Source organism: Vicugna pacos, unplaced genomic scaffold, assembly GCF_048564905.1.
Source record: "Vicugna pacos unplaced genomic scaffold, VicPac4 scaffold_13, whole genome shotgun sequence".
Classification (NCBI taxonomy): Eukaryota; Metazoa; Chordata; class Mammalia; order Artiodactyla; family Camelidae; genus Vicugna; species Vicugna pacos.
In genome coordinates, this window is record NW_027328734.1 from 1,932,059 (window position 1) to 1,956,641 (window position 24,583).

General features: G+C 33.0%; 1 long non-coding RNA gene across 1 annotated transcript; it reads left to right on the top strand.

Moving 5' to 3' along the window:
* Nucleotides 1-3,875: 3,875 nt before the first annotated feature.
* On the top strand, nt 3,876-5,770 carry LOC140692576 (uncharacterized). The gene is made up of 2 exons (XR_012068142.1): nt 3,876-3,957; nt 5,432-5,770. It is a non-coding gene; the product is annotated as an uncharacterized lncRNA (long non-coding RNA).
* The last annotated feature ends 18,813 nt before the right edge of the window (nt 5,771-24,583 follow it).

The following is a 24,583-nucleotide window of genomic DNA, read 5'->3' on the forward strand; positions in this document are numbered from 1 at the left end:
TGCTGTCATTTTTTCTCCCTGTTTTTCTGTGATTGATTTCTAGTTTCATGGTTTTATACTCAGAAATGATGCTTGAAATATTTTTTATCTTCTTAAATTTGTTAAGGCTTCTTCAATGCCTGAGTACATAATCTTTCCTAGAAAATGTTCCATGTGCACTGGAACAGAATGTATATTCTGTTTTGGGGAGAAGTACTGTTTTGAAAATATCCACCATCTCAGATTATTTTATAATGCCTTTTAGTATCATTGTTCCTGTATTAATTTTCTGTGTGAAAGGCCAGTCCAGTGATGGTAATGGGGAGTTACAGTCTCCTACTCTGTTTGTGTTCCCAGGGATTTCTCTCTTTTTATCTATTAGTATTTGCTTTTATTTTTAAGGTTCTTCTATATTGAGTGCATATATGATAATGAGTATAATATCCTCATTTTATATTGCTCCTTTAACCATTATATCTTGTCCTTGTTTATCTTTCTCTATGACCTTTCTTGTGAAGTCTATCATGTTTGAAGTCAGTACTGCTAGTCCTGCTTTTTTGTCATGTGCAATTGCATAGAATATATTTTTCCATCTTCTGACTTTCAATTGATGTGTGTTCCTATACTAAAGTGGGTCTCTTGTATGCTTCATAATGTAGGGTCTTGTTATATTATCCCATCTGACAATATATATCTTTTGATTGAAGCACTAAGTCCATTTACATTTGTGATAATTATTGATAGACTGGTGTTTATTTCCATTATTAACTTCATTTCCCAAGTGATTTGGTATTTCCTTTTTGTTAATTTCTTTTTCTTTTTGTGGCTTGATAAGTTTTCTTTTACTATTTTGGTTTCTTTTTTCTTTGTGACTTCATTGTTAGTTTTTGATTTATGGTTACATTGTTTTGTATGTATATTGACCCATACTATATCTGTTTATTTTAGCTGAAAAGAACACAAACTCAAACCCATCCTACAGAGAACAGAAACAAGAAGAAAACTCCCTGTATTGTCCTGTTTCACTCTGTGACCCTTAAAAATTTTGATGTCCTGTTTTACAACATAATATTTATTCTGTTGTAAGTCATTGTATCTATTGCCTTTCTAATTATGCATTTCCCTTCTTTATAGTGTCCTGCTTCTATTTTATTTAGAGTAGATCTTTCATTATTTCTTTTTCTCTTGCTAAATTCTTTTAGTATTTGCTTGTCTGAAAGTTATTTATCTCTCCTTCAATTCTCAAAGATAGCCTTGCTTCATAAAGTACCTTAGAATGCAGTTTTATTTTATTCATGACTTTGAATATGTCTTGTCACTGCCTTCTGCCTGCTGTATTTGTGTAGGAAACTAGTTTACAAATTTTATGTATATAATTATATATATTTATGTAAAGAGCACCTAGAAATGAAGTTAATATATAAGGTGAAAACCTATACATTAAAAAACAGAAAACATTGATGAAGAAATTATAACTTATCCAAAGAAATGAAAAGATCTCTTATGTTAATGATGTGAAACAATGTGGTTGAAACAACCATACTACTCAAAGGAATCTACATTTAGTGTGATTCATGTCAAAATACCCATGAGAATTTTCCATTAAATAGAACAAATAATTTCAAAATTTTTATATAATCACAAAGACCATGAGTTGACAAAGTAATTTTGAATAAGAGTATTAAATTTAATGGTGTAAAGTTCTCTGATGTTAAACACTCCTACAAAGCTTTAGTAATTAAAACAACATGTTACTGGCTCAAAAACAGACACCAATCAAAAGAAGAGAATAGAGCAACCAGATATAATTCCTCACACCTATGATCAATTAACCCGTGGTAAAGTAAGCAAGAGTACAAAATGAAGACATTCTCCTCAATAATTAGTGCTGGAGAGATTGAACATGTAAAAGATTGATTAGAATATTTCCTCACATTGTATACAATCCATGAGCAAAGAATATCATTCTATTTATTTTGTTTTCTTTTATTTCTTGCACCTGTAATTTATAGATCTATGTTAAGATCTTTTATTTCACATACCAAATGTATTCCTATATTATTCTATTTGGTATAAATTAACACACAATTGTTTTCCTAATTTCTCTTTCTGATAATATGTTGTTACTATACAAAAATGCAATGAATATTTGAAAATTGATTTTGTATTCTGCAAGTTTACTGAGTTTGTTCATTATTTCTAACAGTCACTGGAGGTGTCTATGGAGTTTTCTATCTATGCATAATTATGTCATCTGTAAAAATTCACTGCTTTTTTACAAGTTGGATGACTTTTATATTTTTCCTGACTAATTGTTCTGGCTAGGACTTCTTGTAGTATAATTTAGGACTTGTGAAAGTGAGCTACTTTTTCTTATTACTGGACCAGAGGAAAACATTCCTGTATGTTAACATTGAAATTGATGTTAGTCATGGGTTTTTCATATATGGCTTTTATTATGTTTAGTTACATTCTATGTAGAGCAAATTTGTTAAGAATATTTTTATAAAATAGTTATGATCAGATATGTCAATAATTTTCCTACATTTTTTGAGATTGTTATTTTTGAATTCTTTGTTTTTTAAGGGATGGTATCACATATATTGATTTGTGTATGTTAAATAATATTTATGTATCAGGACTAAACACAACTTAACTATAGTTTATAATACTTGTAATATGCAAAGAATTCAGGTTGCTAATATTTATTTAGAATGGTATTTATAGATACTGAAGGAAAAATTTTATTTGTAGCTTGAGTGTACATTTATTTAAAAATTTTATCACTCATTTTGAATTTGGCTTCTGTTTAATGGAATTTATTACTAAATAAAGAATATAACTTTTTGTAGAACAGCATTTACTTCAGTTTACTGATAAAGAACATAGCTATTATTTACAATTAGTAAACAAAACAATTGCCTTAAAATTCCATATTATACTAACAATGCCAACTGTTTCAGGACTGAAAAACATACTGCTATCTAAAATGAATTGCCTGGTCTTTTTCACCCCAAACCACATATACTGTTATCTCTTTGTTTTTGATTGTTTTTTGCCCCTTAATGGAGGCACTGCATATTGAACCAAGGATCTTGTGCATAAATGTAATTATCAACATCATTTTGGAACACATAACAGAACCCACAAGAGTATGGATTATAAACATGACAAAAAAATTTATTTCTTCTAGCGACTGAAAAACCTCTGAGTGAAAGAATGGCAAACATAAACATTTGTAAATATACAATAATATGTTCTCTTTTGTAATTTTAAAGTAGAATATTAAATTACATTTGTTTTACTTATAGCACTGAAATAAAATTTAAAACAAAAATTCCCCCCTTTGGGATTTCTTAAATTTGATTGCTTACTTTAACCTAATTTTATTTTATAAATATTTACCATTTATTTATAAACATACCAAATAAACAGATATTTATTCTGCTAATGTTTTGAATATAGAGTTATTTATTGTAACGTACACAGATAAATACATACTTTCATTTCCAAATCAAATTATTTTTCACCTTAATTACAACTGATCATGAAAAAGTTATAAATTTTATGTAGAGGTTTTAAACAGTTTTCACTGTAAATTCCAAAATTTAAAATTATTTTATATATTATGTGCAGTATTTATACTCTGTTCACCAATCTGGTATAAATTTATGTACAAAAGGATGGATATTGGTTTTACTTCATAGACCCCAAAATTAAATTATTAAAAAGATTTTGTATGGATAATATTTGCAGATCACACTATAAAAATAAACATCCTTTATGTTTCATTTTAACTGGATGAATGAGAAGTAAACACTGACTGAACATTACACTTGAGTTGCTAGGAGACCAGTTGTTTTGTGATGTCACAGCTACTCAGGTTGAGAACCATTGTGATGGCCTAGCGGTTTATCTGTGCAGGCCTACCAAACAGCATTTGAAGATGCAGTGCTCAAAATCATGCAGAATAAAAAGGTAGCTGTAGATAAACTTACTTTAGATGGCACATTATTTTTCAGAAATTCAAGTTGTGTCTCGTAAAGATGGACCATCTGGTTCAGGAACTCCGGTAGATCTCTATTGTGTGATCAAACATTCCCTGTGGACTTGGACTTGAGGACTATGATTGAAGAATATTCTGTTCAGTATTTGTCTGAAAGATCCTTGATAAAAAGACCATGTTACACACATTGTGTCTCTGAACCAGATGAAGATAATGATTTTCGTTCTCTGACATTTCCAAGAAATCTCTGGAAAATAGGTGCGAGTGACAAATTTAAATCCATCTGGTGGGGTGATAATGGACCTTCCATAGTGATTGATGAAGATGTCTTTAAGAAGGAAGTTTTGGAAAGAAAGGCCCCTTTCAGAATATTTGAAATTGGAAGTATGAAAAGTTTAGTTAGACAGCTTAACCTTTATGGGTTTGGTAAAGTGTGGCAGAGTTGTCAAAGATCTGCTTGTCTAGTTGAGTTTCTGGCAGAAGAAAAAGAAGTCTCTGTTTTAAGAAAGGTATACAGAAATTTTAGATACCTCTTGGTAACTTATATATAAAATTTTATTGTGTACCTCAACCTATGGTAATATAAATGTTAAGATATATTTTGAAAATTGTATAGAACTACTAAGGCTAAAATATTTTATTTTTTCTAAAAATGAGGACAATACCTTAAGAAGTCAAAATTATGAGAAACTTTGCTTGAAACTCTGAATCTTACCAGAAACCAAAATAAAGGTATGAATGCTGCTTTTAAAACGTGGCATAAACCATTACTGCAAATACTACCTTCTTAAATTTGATGACTCTACTATTTAAATGTGTAGTTTCCAAACAAGAAACTTCGAAATATCGTCATCAATGTTCGTATTTTGATGATATTATTTTTGCATTGTAAACGTGAAATCTGAGGATTTACAGGTTAGGCTAATTTTTGGCTTGTATTTTCATTTAAAATATTACTAAAATTTTTCACCTTTGTTTGTAGCTGCAGTTCTATCATAATCCAAATTTTAAATGAGGCTGTCCCCAGATTTTACTTAGAGTAAATAGAAGAGTTGGGATTAAAAATGATTCTCTGGTATCTTCATTGGCTGAAGATTTCAAAATGAAGCACTTTAAAGCAGGGGGTAATGTGGATAATCATAATTCTGGTTTTGTGGCTAACGCTAGTGGAGAAAGTGCTTTTTAACCTACTGCAAATTTAAACATGCCTCTAATACGAAGGCCCTCTACCACCCAGATAATTGGTGATACAACTACCCTTATCAGAGGTGATTTTTCTCCTCCATTATCAAGGTCAGTTAGACCACCAGAACAAACTGCAGTGGAACAATGTGCTATTTTAAATGAGTTGACCACTGTCCATTGGCACTATCAAAGCAGCTAAACTGATGCAAATGGCCATGTTGTGAACTTCATTAAAACTAAATATTCTACTTCTCTGTACAGCATATTGTCTCCCATACACAGCAATTATTTTGGACTGATGGTGGAGCCTTCTACTTTTCCAAATACATATCACAACATATCTGCCAAAGAAGGTCGTTTTTCTAAACTTCAACCTGGGAGCAACCCACGGATTCTAGTGCCAGTGTTAGCTGATGCATCAGCTACCTCTCTTTCAAGGCGAACTCATCAGCCATCTTCAGTTTATGAACTTCATCCTAATTTCAACTGATCTACCACAGAATTACCATATTATACAGGATAACAAAGATTAAAATGATGTTGATAAATGTCGACAAATATCTGCAAATTTCTTGTTTGAATGATAAACATAGATGTGTAGCTGTATTTTTCTTTTATTTTTTAATAGGATTAAGAGTTAAATGGGGAGTAAGTTACCATTAAAAAAAAAGAGATATTTGATTGATATGATCATATGATGGAACAATATGGGAGTAAATTTAATAATTTCTTGGAAGGAAGAAGAGAAAATGGAAGAATTTGGAATAAGACTAAAACATGGAGAGTGGGAAAAGTTCTAAGTGGTTTCTGGTTCATCCTGGAAAGTATTAAAAGTGTTAAGTTAGGATAGGTTGGAACAGGAGATAAATGCATGTACCGGCCCAGGGATCATGGTCTCTATTATGTCATCCCTGGAATCATAAAGGTCACATGATGTAGTCTCAGAAGGCACATTCAGCACGTGGTAGAATTTAAGAAGTAATTTTATCAATGGTCTTCTTTGTGCTGTTCTCAAAGCATTCAAATGGGTGCTTTCATTCCCTGCCCTCAAGATTCTACACTATATTTTCTAGTCAATAATTAATATTGCTTTTCTGTTCCAGCCAAAGGCAAGCTTACATCCTCAGGGTGGCACTTAATGCCTTTCCAACTCTAAGCCCACAAACTCAACTTAGTTTAGTCAGTTCTTTATAAATCTGGCATCTGACTACCTTAGAATATCTTAATGTTTCAGTGTATCTGGAGATAATTCCAGGCAAATGCTTGTCAACTATTTTAGCTCCAACCTCACCACTTTTGCTCCAGCTCATCCTTGGAAGTTGTGTGTCCTCCTTTTACCTACTTACACTTTTCCAGTCTCAGCACAGATACCACCTCCTCCAGATGTTTTCTGTCTATCCCACTTTCCTTGTCTAACTTGGATACCAGCACAGTAATCACAGCACATGCCAAAGGATGAATTTTACTATTTAGTGAATGAAAAATACATGTTGACTTTAAGCAAAATCTACTTTCCTGAAACAACAAAACTCTCATGGTTTTCAAACTATTTCTTTATGGTCTTTACTCTTCACCACAAACTAGTTCTTTTCATAGTCCAAGGACTAGTCACTCAAGAGAGTAAGTGGAGGTAGGTACAGGAGAAAAAGTATTATTTTCTTTTTAATTCATGCCTCCAGAGGCCTAAAGCATTCCATTCCCATTTGCTGGAATTTTTCCTGTGTCTTCATCACCCACCCACCCCAAAATAGCTGATTCTCTTCCCCATACCAATAACTATACTAACTTCTAATTAATTTACTTCTTAGAATCAGAACTTTACCCAGAAGAGACAGTGCCATTGCAAATATTTAATGTATGTTTTCACACCCCACATAACTTGTGCCCCTTCTAACTTTCACACAGGAAGCATCTTAGAGGTACTTGCCCTTTGGTTGGGGTGGTCATATTCAGTAACCCAATTGCAATCTAAAATGTGTGGAGTAGGGGAAGTGAGGGTAGTGGAATTAAAAATTTATCTAACTGCAAGAACACCAAATTTCTGCAGATATTAGAAATATAAAATATTCATGGAAGACTTTGACTTTTTCCCATTAGTTTAAAATTAAAGGTGAAGCATTTTCAGAATGTGAAATGCCCTGAAATGCTGGAAAAATTGTAGGCAAGTTCAGGGAGCCTAAGGCTTCTGCTCACAATCATGCAGTCAGTGTCAGCTGATAAGAGTGAAATGGCAAGATTCAGTCCTGAAAATGTGTCACCAGTTTTGAAGAAAGCCTTTGATAATCTGGAGAAAAAGCAAATGGGCCAGGGTAAGCTGTAACAACATCCCACCAATATGAAATTTACCAAGAGAAGAAAATAGCCCACTTTCAGCAGGAGAACTTTGTCTGGACAGCAGTGGTTTTTCCTACAACAGAAATTTCAAGCTTTTAAGTTTGTCAGCTCAAATCTGATATTGGCTATATTGTTGCTTACATTAGCAGTCTGGGGTTCAGATGGGCTGGTTCAGCAGCTAGTTTCCAGCTCTCTTATCAGACAGTGGTTCTTACCACGATCATATTAACAAGGTTCTATAATGAAAAGTGAAAAGCTACAGTTTACTTTCAAAATTAGAAATCCTAAATAAGAATATTGTTTATTTGTCCATCGGTAGTATTCTACCTTGCAAAAGCTAGACTACTGGCAAAAGTAGAAAAGTAGTCTGGTGTTTGAAAACTATTCTCTGAGACCTGCCCACTGAATTCTTCCCACTAAGTACAACAAATATGTCTACCATTGTGTGTGTGTGTGAAAATGGATTGTTAAGCAGCAACTAAGTTTGTCTTATTTCAGTCATCAGTGAATTATTCCTCTGCATCTAGCAGAATCTCTGTTAGTTAAGAGTTTCATTGAGCCACCAGATTTTCTTCCAATCAGGGATAGGTAGTTTATATTTCTCTCAGTATACTAATTGTTACCTGTTCATTGAATCCCGAGCTGATACTAGGGCCATTATAATGAACCCTTGCATTAGACTGAAGTATATACATTTTCCTCTCCCCAGAGCCCAGCACAGGACTGTGTCTCCTTTTTAATTTAAGCTTATGTCTAATTTTTTTTGTCTTATTCTCATTGTTGACACAACTTATTATGGCTTTGAACAGCCATTTACTTATTTACAGCAACTGAGCCACTGACTTATAACCGTTCAAATAGAAATTGCAATAACCTTTCTTTCTTTGCACTACATGGAATACAGTGAGTGTAGTCATCATTTTGAAAGCAGTCCTCAGTCCTAATAATGCAGAACCTTTACAGTTCTTTGCCCAGTACTTGAGCGAAAATACTTGTTGTGGATCACAGGGATTATCCTCACATCCCCTTTTGCAACCATGAGAAAACACCACATTGTTATCCAAAATCAAGTCTTAGTCAGTTTTGCATTCCCATTGCAAAACAGTTAAGAATTGTAGAAGTTCTGAGATTTTGCCATTCTGAGATTTTTAGCAACCCAGCAGGTTCCTTTATTACAGATGCTGTCGTGGAGATGAGACTTTCGGTCAGAGACAGTGAACTTTATCACTCACAGCAAAAGCAGCCAGGGTTACCATTTGTTTCCATTCTCTAATCTCAGATGAATACACAAAGTGATATTTTGTTGCCTACAGAAGCAGTGGGCTTTTAACATGAAGAAAGTTTAAGGCATGACAAAACACTAATTTTATTAGTATCTTTATGTATAATTTATTAGAATCACTTATTTATTAGTGTTTTTACCTAGGATAAATATATCATAACTCAAGTTTTCTTGCTGCAAAAACAATCATGAGAAATGACATGGGAAAAAATGACCATTGGTTTTCCATTTTTTCTTCCACTTTTATTGAGATATTTGGCATAAAACATCGTGTAAGTTTAGGTGCACAGGATAGTGATTTGATTTACAAGTATCATGAAATAAATATCATAGCAATTTTAGGGAGAATTCATTATCTTTTTTAGATACAATTTGAAAGAAATACAATTTGTCTTTTGGTTGTGATGAGGAACATTATGGTCTACTCTCTTAACAACATTCTTTTAGAACATAAAGCAGTATTAGTTGTAATTTTCATTTTAATATGGGACATCCTTACAACACGTTTATTTTATGGCTGAAGGTTTGTAGATTTTGAGTGCATTAATCAAATTCTCCTTTCCCAACCTCTGCCTCTGTTGACTGCAAATCTAATTTTTTTCTATAAAAATGTTTCTTTGTTTTTGAAGTGTACTTTAATCTAAACACTGTGTTGGTTTCTCTTACACAACATACTGTTTGCAGTTTTTAATACATTTCAAGCTGCTCACCAGAATATATCTAGTTATGACTTGTTGCTATGTAAAGATATTTTATTGTTATTTACTAATACCCTTACAGTATATTTCTTGTCCCTGACTCATTTAATTTGCAACTGGAAAATTTTCTCTCTTAATTTTCCTCAACTTTTTGTTTTCCTTACCCCATTTCCCTCCTTCTTGTGAACAACCTGTTTCTTTCTATATCTATAACTCCTTTTCTGTGTTGTTATGTCCATTTGTTTTAAATTCCACATATGAGTAAAATCATTCAGCATTTGTCATTCTGTTTCTGACTTATTTCACTTAGCATATTACCCTCTTGGTCTACGAATTTGTTGCAAATGACAAGAAATTATTCTTTTTAGAGCTGAGTAATAACTCATTGTATTTTAATGTGTGTGTGTGCATATATATAGTGCATATAAATATATAGTTTGTGTATATATATAAATATTGATAAATCTGCATTTAAGTTGGGTAGATATATATACTATAAACACACATCTTCTTTATCCATCATCTACTGATGAGCAATAAATATGCTTCTATATCCTGTCTATTGTGAATAATGTTGCTGTAAATATAGGTTTGAATTTATCTTTTCTAGTTAGTGTTATTATTTTCTTGGAATAAGTATCCAGATATTGAAATGTTGGAATATATTTCATTTTTAATTTTCAGATATATCTACATGTTGTTTTCCACAGTGGTTGCATATATTTACATTCACTCCAGCAGTGCATCATGGTTGTTTTTCTTACATCCTCACGAACACTTATGTTTGTTATCTTTTTCATAATAGTCATTCTGACAGGAGTGACATAAAATCTCATTGTGTTCTGGACTTGCATTTTTCTGATGTTTAGTGATGTTGATCGCTTTTATATGCCTGTTGGTTGCCTTTCCCCCACTGTATATTCAATTTTTGTAATGGGCTAAATGACCATAAGTGTCTGATTTCATTTTGAGGCATTCTTTGTGTTCCATTATTCTGTTTGTTCTGTGCCACTACCATATTCTTTTAATTCTTTAGCTTTTAATTGTAGTTTAAAATGAGGGACAGTGATACATCCTCTTAGATCTTTGTCAAAGCGTTTGTGTTTTTAGTTTGTTTGTTTTCTTTTCTTTCTTTTCTTTAATTGATTTCAAATATTTTGTGTTTACATGTAAATTTTAGAATTATTTATTTAAATTCTGAAAATGCCCTTGGTATTTTGATAGGCACTGAATTTAATTTGTTTATTTTCTTGGCTAGTACTGTCATTTAAAGAATCTTTTTTCCTCATCTACAAACACAGTATATTCTTTCATCTGTTTGCATTATCTTCAATTTCTTTTGTAAATATTTTATAGTTATCTGAGAACAGGTCTTTTAACTCCTTGGTTGGATACATTTCTTGATTTTTTTTGTTTTTTGTAATCCAGTTGTAAAAGTGATATTTCTCTCACTTTCTCTATCTATTAGCTTGTTGTTAGTGTGTAGAAATGCAAGTTTTCTGTATGTTAATTTTACATTCGGAAATTTTACCAAATGCGTTGATAACTCCCTAGTAATTTTGTGGTACCATTCTTAGGATTTCTGTTTAAAGTATGTCATCTGCAAACAGATACTTTTACTCCTTTTCTTAATTATGTTTTATTTACTTTTATTTTGGATAGCTATGGCTAGAATTTCCAATACTATACTGAATAAAAGTGGTTAGAGTGAGCATTCTTGTCTTCTTCCTTCTCTTATTGGGGATGCTTTCAGCTTTTAATCAGTGAGTGTCATGTTAGCTGAGTTCTTGTCATATATGACCTTTAGTATGTTGAGGTATGTTTCCTCATACCCACTTTGAGGAGAAATATATTCTTAAATAGATACCAAATTTCTGAAAACATTTTATTACTCTATTGATGTGACCATATAATTTTTATTCTTCAGGTTGTTAGTGTGGTGTATCATACTGATTAATTTGTGGGTATTGAATCAATTTTGCATCCCTAGGAAAAAATGGGCTTAATCATAATGTATAATCCTCTGAATGTATTGTTTGATTTGCTAACAATTTAGTGATTATTTTGCATCTATGCTTATCAGTAGTATTTAATCTCTAATTTTTTGAGGTATTTGTTCCAGTTTTACTATTGGTGTGATACAGAAATGTGGGGTAGAAAGCCTTCCTTCCTCTCGAAATTTTTGGAATACTCTGTGAAGTATAGGTGATACCTCTTCTCAAAATGTTTGGCAGAAATCACCTGAGAATCTATCTAGGCCTGTAATTTTGTTTCTTGGAAGATTTGGTTTAATTACATATTCAATTTCATTAGTGATAATCTGTTCATATTTTCTTTCTCATTCCATTCTGGAGATTAGTTCTTTCTAAGAAATTGTCCATTTCTTCTAGGCTTTCCATTTTTTTGGCATATAATTTGTTGTATCATCTTATGATGCTTTGTATTTCTTTGAAATAAGATGTAATTTTCATTCATCTCTGAGCTTATTAATCTGTAACTATATTTTTTGCTCTTGAGTCTGGTTAAAGTTTATCAACTTTATTTATCTTTCAAAAGGCATTATTTAGTTTGATTATATGTTTCTATTTTAATCTTTATTTTATTTAATTATGTTCTGTCCTTTCAGCTGTCTTTCCATGTAGCAAATTTTGTTTATTATTTTGTTACAACATTTGCTGGTAAGTATATTTTATAAGAGAAAGATATTTCCTATTTGTATAAGTGGGATTATTTTTCTATAAGCACCCCTATTAATACTGCTTGTGCTATACCCCATAGATTTTGTTTTGGTTGTCATGTTTTTTATATATTTTTTCTTTCATTTATACAGCAATCCATTTGTTGTTAATATTGCATGATTTATCCTCCACACTTTAGTATTTTTCTCAGGTTTTTTCTTTTAGCAAATTTTCATTCTCACAGAATCCATAAGTTTCTTCAAAAAACAAGGAGAATAATAATAAAATTTATACATACATCTGAAAGACCCAAATTTTCTAAAATTATTTTGAAAAATGAACAAAACTGCGGGTATTACCCTACCTGACTTTATAACACACTACAAAGCTACAGCAATCAATACATCAAAATACGGTACTTAAAGAAACACATAGATCAGTATAACAAAATAAAGAGTCCAAAAATAAACCCACACACCTAAGGTCAATTAGTCTACAATGAAGGAGGCAAGAGTATACAATGGAAAAAAGGCAGTCTCTTCAACAAGTAGTTCTGAGAAAAGTAGACAGTACATGTAAAAGGAAGATGTAAGAGCACTTCCTTCCAAAGTATAAAAAATGAGGTAAAAATGGATTAATTTCCCAAATGTAAACCCAAATTTATGCAATTTCTGACCAAGAACAGGAGCAGAACTGACTCTGAGATAAATCATAGCAATGTTTATTTTTGATTTGTCTTCAAATTTGAAACATAAAGGAAAACTAACAATTACAGTTTTTAGTTTACTGAGGAAAAAATAGATGTATTATGCGATACAGGGATTCTAATTCTTGTATATGTGTGATGTGCAAAACCTTTTCCAGAGCAAAGGAAACCTTCAAGAAGACATATGATATCAGACAGAATAGAAGGAAATATTTCAGACAATGAGACCAACAAGATGTTAATATCCATAATATATATATAGCATATTAGACAAAATATTTAATAAACAAAGACCCCAACTTAAAAACAGTTGAAGGATCTTCATGGAAACTTTTCAAAAACAGACATGTGGATGATTTTCATGCCCATAAAAAGAAACATAATGTTGCTATTCATTAGGAAATTAAAAATCAAAAACAGAATGAAATATAATCCCACAACAACCAAAATGGCTTTTAATAAAAACTCTACAAATGACATATATTAATAAGAATATCAATAAGAGGGAACCCAGGTACACTGTTGGTGGAAATATAAATTGATACATCCACTATTATAAAACTGTGGATAGTGCTCAGAAAACTAGAAATAGAAGCAAGATATGTTGCAGCAATTCCAGTTTTTGGTACAAATCTCAAAAAAATGAAAACATTAAATTAAAAGATATATTACCCACAATGTTCTTAACATCATCATTTATAGTAGCCAAGGATGGAAGCACAACTCAACTGCCTATCAACAGATGATTGACTCAAGTAGATGTGAGATATAGATAACATAATAAATGCTAAGTCATTGTCATATTAAAAAATAAAACTCTGCAATTTGGAAATATGTGAGTGGACCCAGAGATTGTTGCACATAATAAAATAAGTCCTACAGAGAAAAACACACTATGTTGTCACTTAAATGAGGAAAATAAAGATATAAGAGAAATAATCATAAAAAAACAGAAACAGAATCACATATATAAGTGTAGTGTACCAAGTAGTGTTTTCCTGTGGGGACAGGGAAGAACGATGGAGATGACAGAAATGTGCAAGCTGCTGGTAATAAATTAGAAAACCAAAAGGGCTATATTTACAGCACAGAGAAATATTTTAATAATTTAATTGATTTTAAAGATGTTATAGGGATATATTATAGTAAAATATGTATGTAGGTGTAAAAAACATTCAAGAAAAAACCCAGGAAAATCAAAATATTTTGTAGTACTATGATATTAAGGGATGTGATTTGTTCACTTTCTTTACTGTTCTTATAATATCCTTAGTAGAATTTAAGCTTTCATTTTAAAAAGTATATACTTTCAAAAGTGACATGTTTAAATTATTTCTGTCTCTCCCCATACATCTACAGTCAGTAAAACGTTCACATCTGAAGAAGAATAACTACAACACAAAGCAGTAATCCAGAACGCATGTGAACAGGTAAAGTTTGATGGACTAAAATACACAAATGAGGCTGAACTAGGGAAGAGCAGATTTGGTGTCTGCAACCAAGGCCCACTGACTAGGATATCTTAGTCCACAAGTTCAGAGAACCCAGTAGAAACAGAGTCACAGTGGTTCACACAGATTCGGCCTCCAACTGCACCAGTGCTCATGGTCACATGTAATTAGGAGGGAGCCACAAAGGAGACAGAATTTCCATCCTTCAGACACTCAGACATTCATGACACTGTCCCTACTCCCTATTTACAGTGGTGGAGACATGTTACCTTGCAACACTGAACATGGCAAAGGCACTTGCCTGATTCCAAACTCCCACCTGTCTTTACATGTTTCCTCACTGTGTACACTGAGTTTCAAGGGATATCAAATAAAAGGAAGGGTTCACCGTCCCAGTGACAACAGTGGCATTAACTACAAGAGAAGTCTAAGAAGTGACAATGAAAACACATCTTTATCCAGGAAATAGTGACTGGAAAGTGCCAGTTTGAAATATTATCACAGGTAGACAAGGTAAGTAAAACAAAAACTCTGCAATATTGCAAACAACCAGAAAACAAAAACAAGGACTCCAACTCCAAATCTGTTATTAATGTCATTAGAGAAATAACTTATCAAGACCATGACAAATAACAGTAACATTATAGGGCATGCACACACACAGATAGACATACAATGTCACCGATACAGACACAGTCACACACGCACATGCAACTGCACACACACACACACAAAATGTCAACCCTGCAGCAAACAAACTTAAAGTCATGGTATATTGCCATATTACTAATAGAGAATCCAAATCGGTGTCATAAAGAATCTCAATACAAAAAACGAAACTAAGAAAGCAGTTTAGTGAGCTCAGGAATAAATGAAATGATGATAAGGAATACATTACCAAAGAGACTGAAACTATAAAATAACCAAACAGTATTGGAGGACCAGGAGAATTTAATAAATGAGATGAAGAATGCAACAGAAAGCATTGGAAGTAGACTGTCTTTGTGGAAGAGAGATTAGCAAACTCACCAATACAAAACTAGAAATGATAGGAGAGGGCAGAGATTCAAGATATTAAAAAGTGAGGGAATTCTACAATAGCCATCAGACTTCCTTAGGAAGTGCACATTAGAGTGGAATCCTGGAGGGAGAAGAAATTTAGAAGGCAGCTAATGGTTTATTTAAAGAAGTAATATTTGATAACTTCCCGAACCTGTGTAAGAATCTGATATACATGTCCGTGAGCCAACACCAATAACTTTAAGAAAAAGGGACCTCCTTCAAGATACATCATATGCAAATTGGCAAGTCAATGACAGAGTAAAATTATAAAAGCATCCAAAAAAGTTATGATAATCTACAAATGAACCCCCATTAGGCTATCAGCAGATTTCTGAGCAGAAATCATAGGCCAGGGGTAAATAAACTTACATTTTCAAATACTGAAATACAAAATCTCTCACCCAATAATACTTACACAATTATCACTTAGAGATACAGTGAAAATAAAGACTTTAAAAGACAAATAATACCTGAATGAGGTAAAATAAACAACCGAGACACCTTATAATAGGTGTAAAAAAGAAGTCTTCTAAGAAATATAAAATGGCAAAAATATGCAAAACATTGACAGTAATGCTAAGGAGAGACCACGAGAAATTTGCAACTGTTTCTTTGGTTATGTTTTTAAATGCTACTATAATATATGGATTAAAGAGAGAAAAATAGGAAATCAGTTGCAATAAATATAGATACTTCAAACTGGTTACATGATCATAGCAGTAAAAGAAATAAATTGAAACAGTAATCATAAAAGGTAAAGACTAAAAATAAAATAATATTTAACGAAGCTTCTATCAGCAGATAAACAACTAAATTACACATGAGATGTTTTATTTTTAATTGAAGTACAGTAGATGTATTATATTGTGTAGTTTCAGAAGTACAGCATAGTTATTTTTACCAGTTTGTAGATTTTATTGCATTATGAATTATTAAAATGATTGTAACATACAATTATTTTAAGCCATTGTGTATAATTCTCTGACCTATGCAGATTATCCTTGTTGCTTCTCTCCTTTATTTATACTAGTTTGTATATGTCAATGTCCTACCATTAAATTCTCTTTCCCTTCCACTTTGGTAAACATAAATAGTTTCCCATATCTTTGAGTCTGCTTAAGTCTTGTCTATCTAATTTCTTTACCTCTCCAACATGTCTCTGTCTATCTATCTATCTCTCTATCTATCTATCTATCTATCTACCATGTATGTATGTATCTGTCCATCTATCTATTTATCTGTCATCTATCAATAGATAGCTATAGATAGATGTAAACTGATAATTGTTATTCTTTAGATTCCACATATAAATTATGTTATATTCTTTTGTCTTTTTCTAAGTTACTTCACTAAGCACAATATTTACTAGGTCCATTCATGATGCTGAAATAACAAAGTGTTATACTTTTTCATCACTGATAAATATTCCATTGAATATTTATAGAAACATCATATTTTCTTAAGTCCATAGTCTACTGTGGACTCTTGGATTGCTTCCCTGTCTTGTATATTATAAACAGTACTGTTGTGAACATTGGTTCCTCTCAATTTAGGGGGTTTCCCCAGATTTTTTCTATGAGAGGCATTACTGGGTCATATGGTAGTTAACTTTTTAGTTTTTAAAGAAATCTGAATACTGTTTTCCATAGAAGTTGTACCAATTTACATTCCTGCCAAGAGTGTACAAGAGATTTGTTACCTGAACATCATCTCCAACACTTACAATTTGTAGACTTTTTGATAATAGCCGTTTGACCTATGTGAAGTGATACCTCATTTCGGTTTTGATTTGGAATTACCTAATAATTAGTTATGTTGAGCAATTTTATCACTTGCCTGTTACTCATCTGTAGGTTTTCTTTGGAAAAATATTAACTCAGGTACTCTGCTCTTGTTATTGATTGGGTTTTTGTTTTTCATCTTGTGTTGTGTAATCTAAATCCATGTTACATCTATTAACATACATCTATTAACCCCTGGTCATTTGCATTGTTTGCAAATATGTTCTCCTATTACACAGTCAGTGTTTTCACTTCATTGATATTGTCCTTAGCTGTGCAGAAATTTTCAAGCTTCTTTACATCCCACTTGCTTATTTTTGCTTTTATTTCTTTTGCCTTAGGAGACTGATATATGAAAATATTCCTATGATATATATCCAATAGGGTTTCACCTACATTCCCTTCTAGACGTTTTATAGTTTCAGGTCTTATATTTAGGTCCTTAATACACTTGGAGTTTATTTTTGTATATGATGTCAGGGGATGCTATCATTTCACTGTTTTACATCTAGATGTCCAGCTATCCCAACACCATCCATTGACGAGACTGTCTTTTCTCCACTGTGTACTCTTGCCTCTTTTATCATAGATTCATTGCTCATAGGTGTGTGGAATTATTTCTAGGCTCTCTATCTGTTTCTAATTGATTATATCTCTTTCCCAATGCCATACTGTTTTTATTACTGTTGGTTTGTACTATAGTAAGCTGTCTGGGAGAGTTATACCTCCAGATTTGTTGTTTTTCTCAAGATCATTTTGGCAATTTTTAATGGTTTCATGTAAAACTAAGAATTATTTATTTTCTGATTCTGTAGAAAATACTATAGCTTCATAACAAGAATTGCACTTGATCTGTAGGTTTCTTTGGGTAGTACGGCCATGTTAACAATATGAACTCTTTCAATCCAAGAGCACAAGATATCTTTCCATTTCTTTGAATCATTTTTAATTTCTTTGTCAATATTTTACAATTTTCAGTGTGTAGATTTTTCGCATATATGGTTACATATGTTCCAAGATATTAGGGGGAATGTGGTTTTAAATATTATTGCTTTCAACGTCCATTTAATGGTATCTCATGATTAATATGGAGAAATGCAAGAGACTTCTTTACATTAATCTTGTACCCTGTTCCCTTGATGAAATTATTTATTGTTCATAATAGTCAGTGTGGAGCCCTTAGGTCTTTCTATGTAGATTGTTATGCCATCAATACTGGTGACAATTTTGCCTCTTTTTCCATTTTGCGTTTCTTTTACTTTTTTTTTCTTTTCCTCTTTCTTCCTTGTATTACTATGGAACAGAAGTGGTGACAGTAGGAGCCCTTGTCTTTTTCCAGAATTTACCAAGAAGGCTTTCAACCTTTCCCCTGAGTAATATAAATTGTTATAAATGGCCTTTAGTATGTTGAGAGATGTCCCCATTGTACTCACTTTCATGAGAGTTCTGAAGGTGAATATATGTTGAATTTTCAAATGCTTTTTCTTTGTGTATTGACATGATCTTGTGAATTTTGTCCTTCCTTTATTAGATAAGTGTCATACTGATTGAATTGTGTATGTTGAACCATCCTTGTGACTCTGGAAGGAATCCAACTGATCATCATGTCTAATCATTTCTATGTATTGCTGGATTAATTTGTTGATGTTTTACGAGGATTTTTGAATATATATTCATCTAGGATATTGGATTTTCATTTTCTTTTTTTTTGTTAGTGTCTTTGACTGGTTTTGTTATCAGGGTAATTGTAGCCTCATAGAATAAGTTTGGGAACTTTCCTTATATCTTCATTTTTTAAAATAGTTGGGGGGAAAGAGGTTTTAGGGAATGCATCCAGGCATTTTGTTCAAGGGGTGTTTTTAAAATTATAGATTTTATTAAACTTATACTGATTGCTCTTTTCAAGTTCTCAGTTTTCCCTTACTTCACTGTTGGCAGGCTGTACATTTCTAGAAAATTGTGCATTTCTTTTAGGTAGTCCAGTTTGTTGTCACATAAAAGCTCATAGTGCTTTCATAATCTTTTTTTGTATTTCTGAAATATCAGACGTTATTTCTACTCTTTCATTTCTTATTTTGTTTGGGTCCAGTCTCTGTATTTCTTGATAAGCCTGGCTAAATGCTTACATGTTTGTTAAATTTTTAAGAAAAATTAAAGATGTTGATGATATGAATTGTAATTTATTTTTCAACTTTTATTTTATTTATTTTCAACCTAATCATTAAAGATTTCTCATTCTACTGCCTTTGGATATTGTTTGTTTTATTTCTTGTTATTTTTGGTGGTATGCTTGGTCATTTCTATGAGGTTTTTCTTGTTCCTTGTAGAAGCCCTGTCTTCTTCTTAACTTCCCTCTTAGATTTGTCTTTGCTGCAACCCATAAATTTTATGAAGCTGTGTTGTCATTGTAATTTGTCTCCAGGTATGATTTTATTACCTCTTTGATTTCATCATTGAACATGTTGTATTTTATTTTTTTAAAGGATGTGGTTTGACCTCATGTTTGTGCTTTTCCTATTCCTCTTTCTACAGTTGATTCATAGTTTCATACTTTTGTGTATGTAAAAATACTTGCTGTAATCTATATTTGCTTAAAGTTCCTGAGGCTCATTTCATGACATAATATGTGGTTAATTCCTTAGATAACATCCTGTGCACACTTGAAAAGTTTATGTGTTCTGCTTTTCTGATGCAGTGTCTAAAATTTCAGTTAGGTTCAAATGATCTAATATGCAATTAAGACCTCTGTTTTCTTACAGATATTCTTTCTGGATGATCTGGCCATCATTATAATAAGGTCTTAAACACATCTACTATATTGTTTTATAATGAATTAATTCTTTCATGTCTACTAAAATTTCTTTTTATACATAGGATCTACGGTGTTGGGTCCATATATAATTTAATGAAAATAATACCCTATATTTTGTTGATTTCATTTTCTTTATATAATCTCAAATTTCTTTCACTTTGGCCCTTATTTTAAAACGTATTTTGTATTAGTTGAGCATTGTAATCTGTACTTTCTTGTCATTTCTATGGAATAACTTTTCCATTTTTTTCCAGACTATGTTTATCTTCCACCATAAAGTGAGAGTTTTTTGGGGGGGAGGCAAAGATGTTAGAACAGAAGGATGCTCGTAGCTCACCCTTTCACACAAATTCACCAAGACTCACATCCACAGACCCAATCACCTAACCAGAGAACCTGCAAAACTATGCCAGAAGATTGTCCTCTTCAATAGATAAAGGTGCAAAAAATCTGGTAGGAGAAATGAAGAAAGAAAGAAGAAAAGGCAAAACATAGTGGGACAGGTCCCACGAGGAGGGAGCAGCAAAGAAGGACTGGTGCTCATTCACTGTATCTCCCCTCTACAACTGAGAGTTCGGCAGGATGGAGGGGGAGCCTCCTAGGTTTGATCTTTACAAAGTATAATTTGACTGACAAATCTAAGTTAACAGGCACAGAGGATCCCTCTGAAACACAGCCAAAGTTGTAGCCCAGATGCAGGGGGCAGGGCCTTGCTGCCTGAGCTGGGTGGAAGATGGGGATGGCTGCACTGAGGCATCCTGGTGAAATGGAAAAGGCTTTGTGCCATTGCTGTGGGTGCAAAGGGCAGAACAACCTGGGCCTTCCATAAAATGACAGGGCAGATGTGCCCTGTTGGGGGGAAGAGTGCTTTCCCCATCTCTGGAAATCTGCAAAAAGTTCTAGGTGAAGAGAGCTGGGGCTCAGACACAGCCACCATACCCTCTGGTGCTTTGCACCCAGGTGGCAGTGGGGGCAAAACCTGCATCTACACCTAAGAACCTAGAGGCCTCAAGAGCCAGATGGAAACTTGCCTACAGCCTGAAGCAGATAGGATACTACTGTCCTGGTTTCTCAGAGATCTTGTCCTCCAAGACAAACAAGGAGCTGGATTTTGGCCCAGAACAGTGACAGGGCAGATACTCAGTCTACCCTGAGACCACTTCTGGTGTGCAAACCCGAGGCAGATAGTACAGTGTCACAGTTCAGCAGAGTGATTGGCACCCTGAGGGTGCGTGTGGCCCCCCACATTTTGGGCTGCAATGCAACCCCTCACCATGGTGCTGGGAAAGGTTGTGATGCCCAATCCTGCCTGGTCAGTCTGCAACATCTGACTGTAGCATCGGGCAGGGCAGTGACAAGCCAGCCCATTGCAAATAGAGCTGAACCTGACCAAGTGTTGGGTTTAGGAGCAATCTGCTTGCCGACATGCCCTGGGAGCAGCACAGATGAGGGCTCCAATGGAGGGTCTCAGGAAACAGCAGGCTGAGCTTCCAAAACAGGATGAATACAGAAAAATTTCACATTAAAATTACACAGTCTCCAGGAGGACACTGACCACCCCCATGTTTTAATCTGTTTTACCTATTCCATTTTCTATTACCTTCCTAATTTTTACTTCTTATGCAATTATATATACCCCCATTTAAATCCCTTTGTAATTTTTTAAAATATTTTTATTATTATTATTTATCAGATTTCTGCTTCAACTTGATTTTCTATTATTCATTACACAATGTCTTCAAAGCTTTTGTTCTCCCTTCTTTAAAATTCTTTGTCTCTCTCTCTCTCTTTTTTCCATTTTCTAAGTTGTATTACTACATAGGTATTAGGTAGATAAACTATTTTAGGACCACAGTAGATAACTGATACACCATATATCACAGTGCCAGAGAGGTAGGTGCAAGATGAAGAAGCTGAGAAACCATTCACAATTAAAAGAACAAGAGATATCCCCTGAATTAATGATAAGTGAAATAGACATCAATATCCTACTAGATCAAGATTTAAAAAAAGTAGTGATCATATTATTGAAGGAAATAAAAGATAGTGTTTAGAGATATAAAATATGTTAAAAATGAAATGGAAGGTATAAAGAAGAGCTGAGTAGAATTAGTAAACACATTGACTGAGATGAGGAATGATATAAAAGCATCCCAAAGCTGACTAGACAATGCAGAGGAAAGAATTAGTGACTTAGAAGACAGGACAATAGAAAGCACACAATCAGAATAGCTACAAGAGAAACAATGAGAATAAAATGAAAAAGCATGAGACCTATGGGATAATATAAAGCATGCCAATCTTGGCATGATAGAAGTCCAAGAATGGGAGGAAAGATCAAAGGTGATTGCAAAGCTGTTTAAAGAAATCATGACTGAGAACTTCCCAAACATAAAGAAGGAATCAGATACTCAAGTACAGGAAGCTCAGAGTGTCCCAAATAGGAAGAACACAAATACACTCACACCAAGACATATAATTAAGATGGCCAGAGACAAGGATAAAGAAATGATCCTAAAGGAAGCAGGAGAATAGCAAAGAGTGAGATAAAAGGGAATCCCCATAAGTCTCCCAGCTGATTTCACTACACAAATACTACAGGCCTGAAGGGAGTGGAAAAATATATTCAAAGGCCTGAGTGAAAAAAAAGATATGCTCTAAGATACTTTAATAAGCAAGTCTATCCTTTATGGTAGAAGGAGACATAAAAATTTCACAGACAAGAAAATGCTACAATAGTTTAGCAACACTAGACCCATGCTAGAAGAAATATTGAAAAGTCAACTCTAAATAGAAAAGAAGCAGGATGCTTCAGAAATGTGAAATTCACAGCTGGAAACGTGATAACTCATGAATTACAAATAAAATATGCACAAAATTTTAAAATAAGATATACAAATCATTGAGAGTGGGAGAGGGAGGCAGGAAAATAGAGAATTTTTTTTTTAGTCTTTACATTAGAAATTCTTTTGTTTTTGGTTGGATGGGATTGAGATCATGTTAGTATCAGTTTAATAAAAGCAGTTATAATAATGGTCTAAAGACTTATAATGAAGGGTGACAACAAGACTAAAACATATCAGGGAGTCACTAAAACAAAATAAAATTCATGAAAATACAAAGGAAAATGACCAAACCATAAAAGGAAAGTGAAATGAACAAAGAGGAAATAACAAATTAACAGCAAAGATAGGGTAGAAATGGCAATAAACACAAACCTATCATTGATACTGTAAATGTTAATGGAATAAATGCTCCAGTAGAAAGTCAAAGAGTGGCATGCTGTATAATGAAGCATGAACCTTCAATATGCTGCATACAAGAGAACCACTTCAGATAGAAGGACACATATACATTGAGAGTGAAAGGATTTAACAGGGAATTACATTCAAATAGGAAAGCCAAAAAAGCAGGTGTTACAGTACTGATTTCAGACAAAATAGTCTTTAAAACAAAGGCCATAAAGAAAGATAAAAAAAGACATTTTATAATGATTGAAGGAGTGATACAAAATAAGAATAGCCCACTCGTTAATACATATGCATGAAAAAGAGGAGCACCTAAGTACATAAAATTATTACTTACAGATATAAAGGGGGATAGTGATGGGAATATAATCATAGTTGGAGAATTCAACACTGCATTAACATCACTGGAAATATCACTGAGACAGAAAATGAATAAGGCAACAGAGAAGGTAAATAATACAGTAGAAATATTACACTTGGTGGATATTTTCAGAGCATTGCACCCACAAAAAATAGAATATACAGCCTTTTCAAGTGCACATGGGACATTTTCCAGGATTAATGATATACTTGGGCACAAAAGAAACCTCAGCAATTTTAAGAAGATAGAAATTACCTCAAGCATCTTTACAGACCACAAACCCATGAAGCTAGAAATCAACAACAGAGAAACAAAGGGGAAAAAAAGGAAAACATGGAGATTAAAAAATATGTTATTAAAAAACCAATAGGTCAATGAAGAAATCATAGCTGAAATGAAAAATACTTTGAGACAGAAGAAAATGAAAGCAATACCACACAAAATTTATGGGTCACATCAAAAGCAGTGCTCAGAGGGGTGTTTACAGCAATACAGGCCTTCCACAAAAAGAAGAACAATTTCAAAAAAAATTTAAACCACCAGCAGAATGCACTGGAAAAAGAAGAACAAAAAGACCAAAAGGTAGCAGAAGGAAGGTAATCATAAATATTGGGGAGGAGATAAATAAAATAGAGATTAAAAACACCATAGAAAAAAAATCGACCAATTCAAAAGCTGGTTTTCCGAAAAAGTAAGTAAATTCAACAAATCTCTGTCCAAACTCAAAAAGAAGGAAAGAGAGAGACCACAAATTAGCAAAATAAGGAAGGAGAATAGAGAAATAACAACAAATAAAAAAATACAGAATATCATATGAAAGTATTATTAAAAGTATATGGATAACCTAGACGAGATGGAAAAGTTTCTGGAAACATACTGTCCACCAAGACTGAATCAAGAAGAAACTGACCCCTTGAACAAGCAGAGCACTAGAAATGAAATCAAAATAGCAATATGAAAACTCCCTACAAATAACACTCCAGGACCGGACGGATTCACT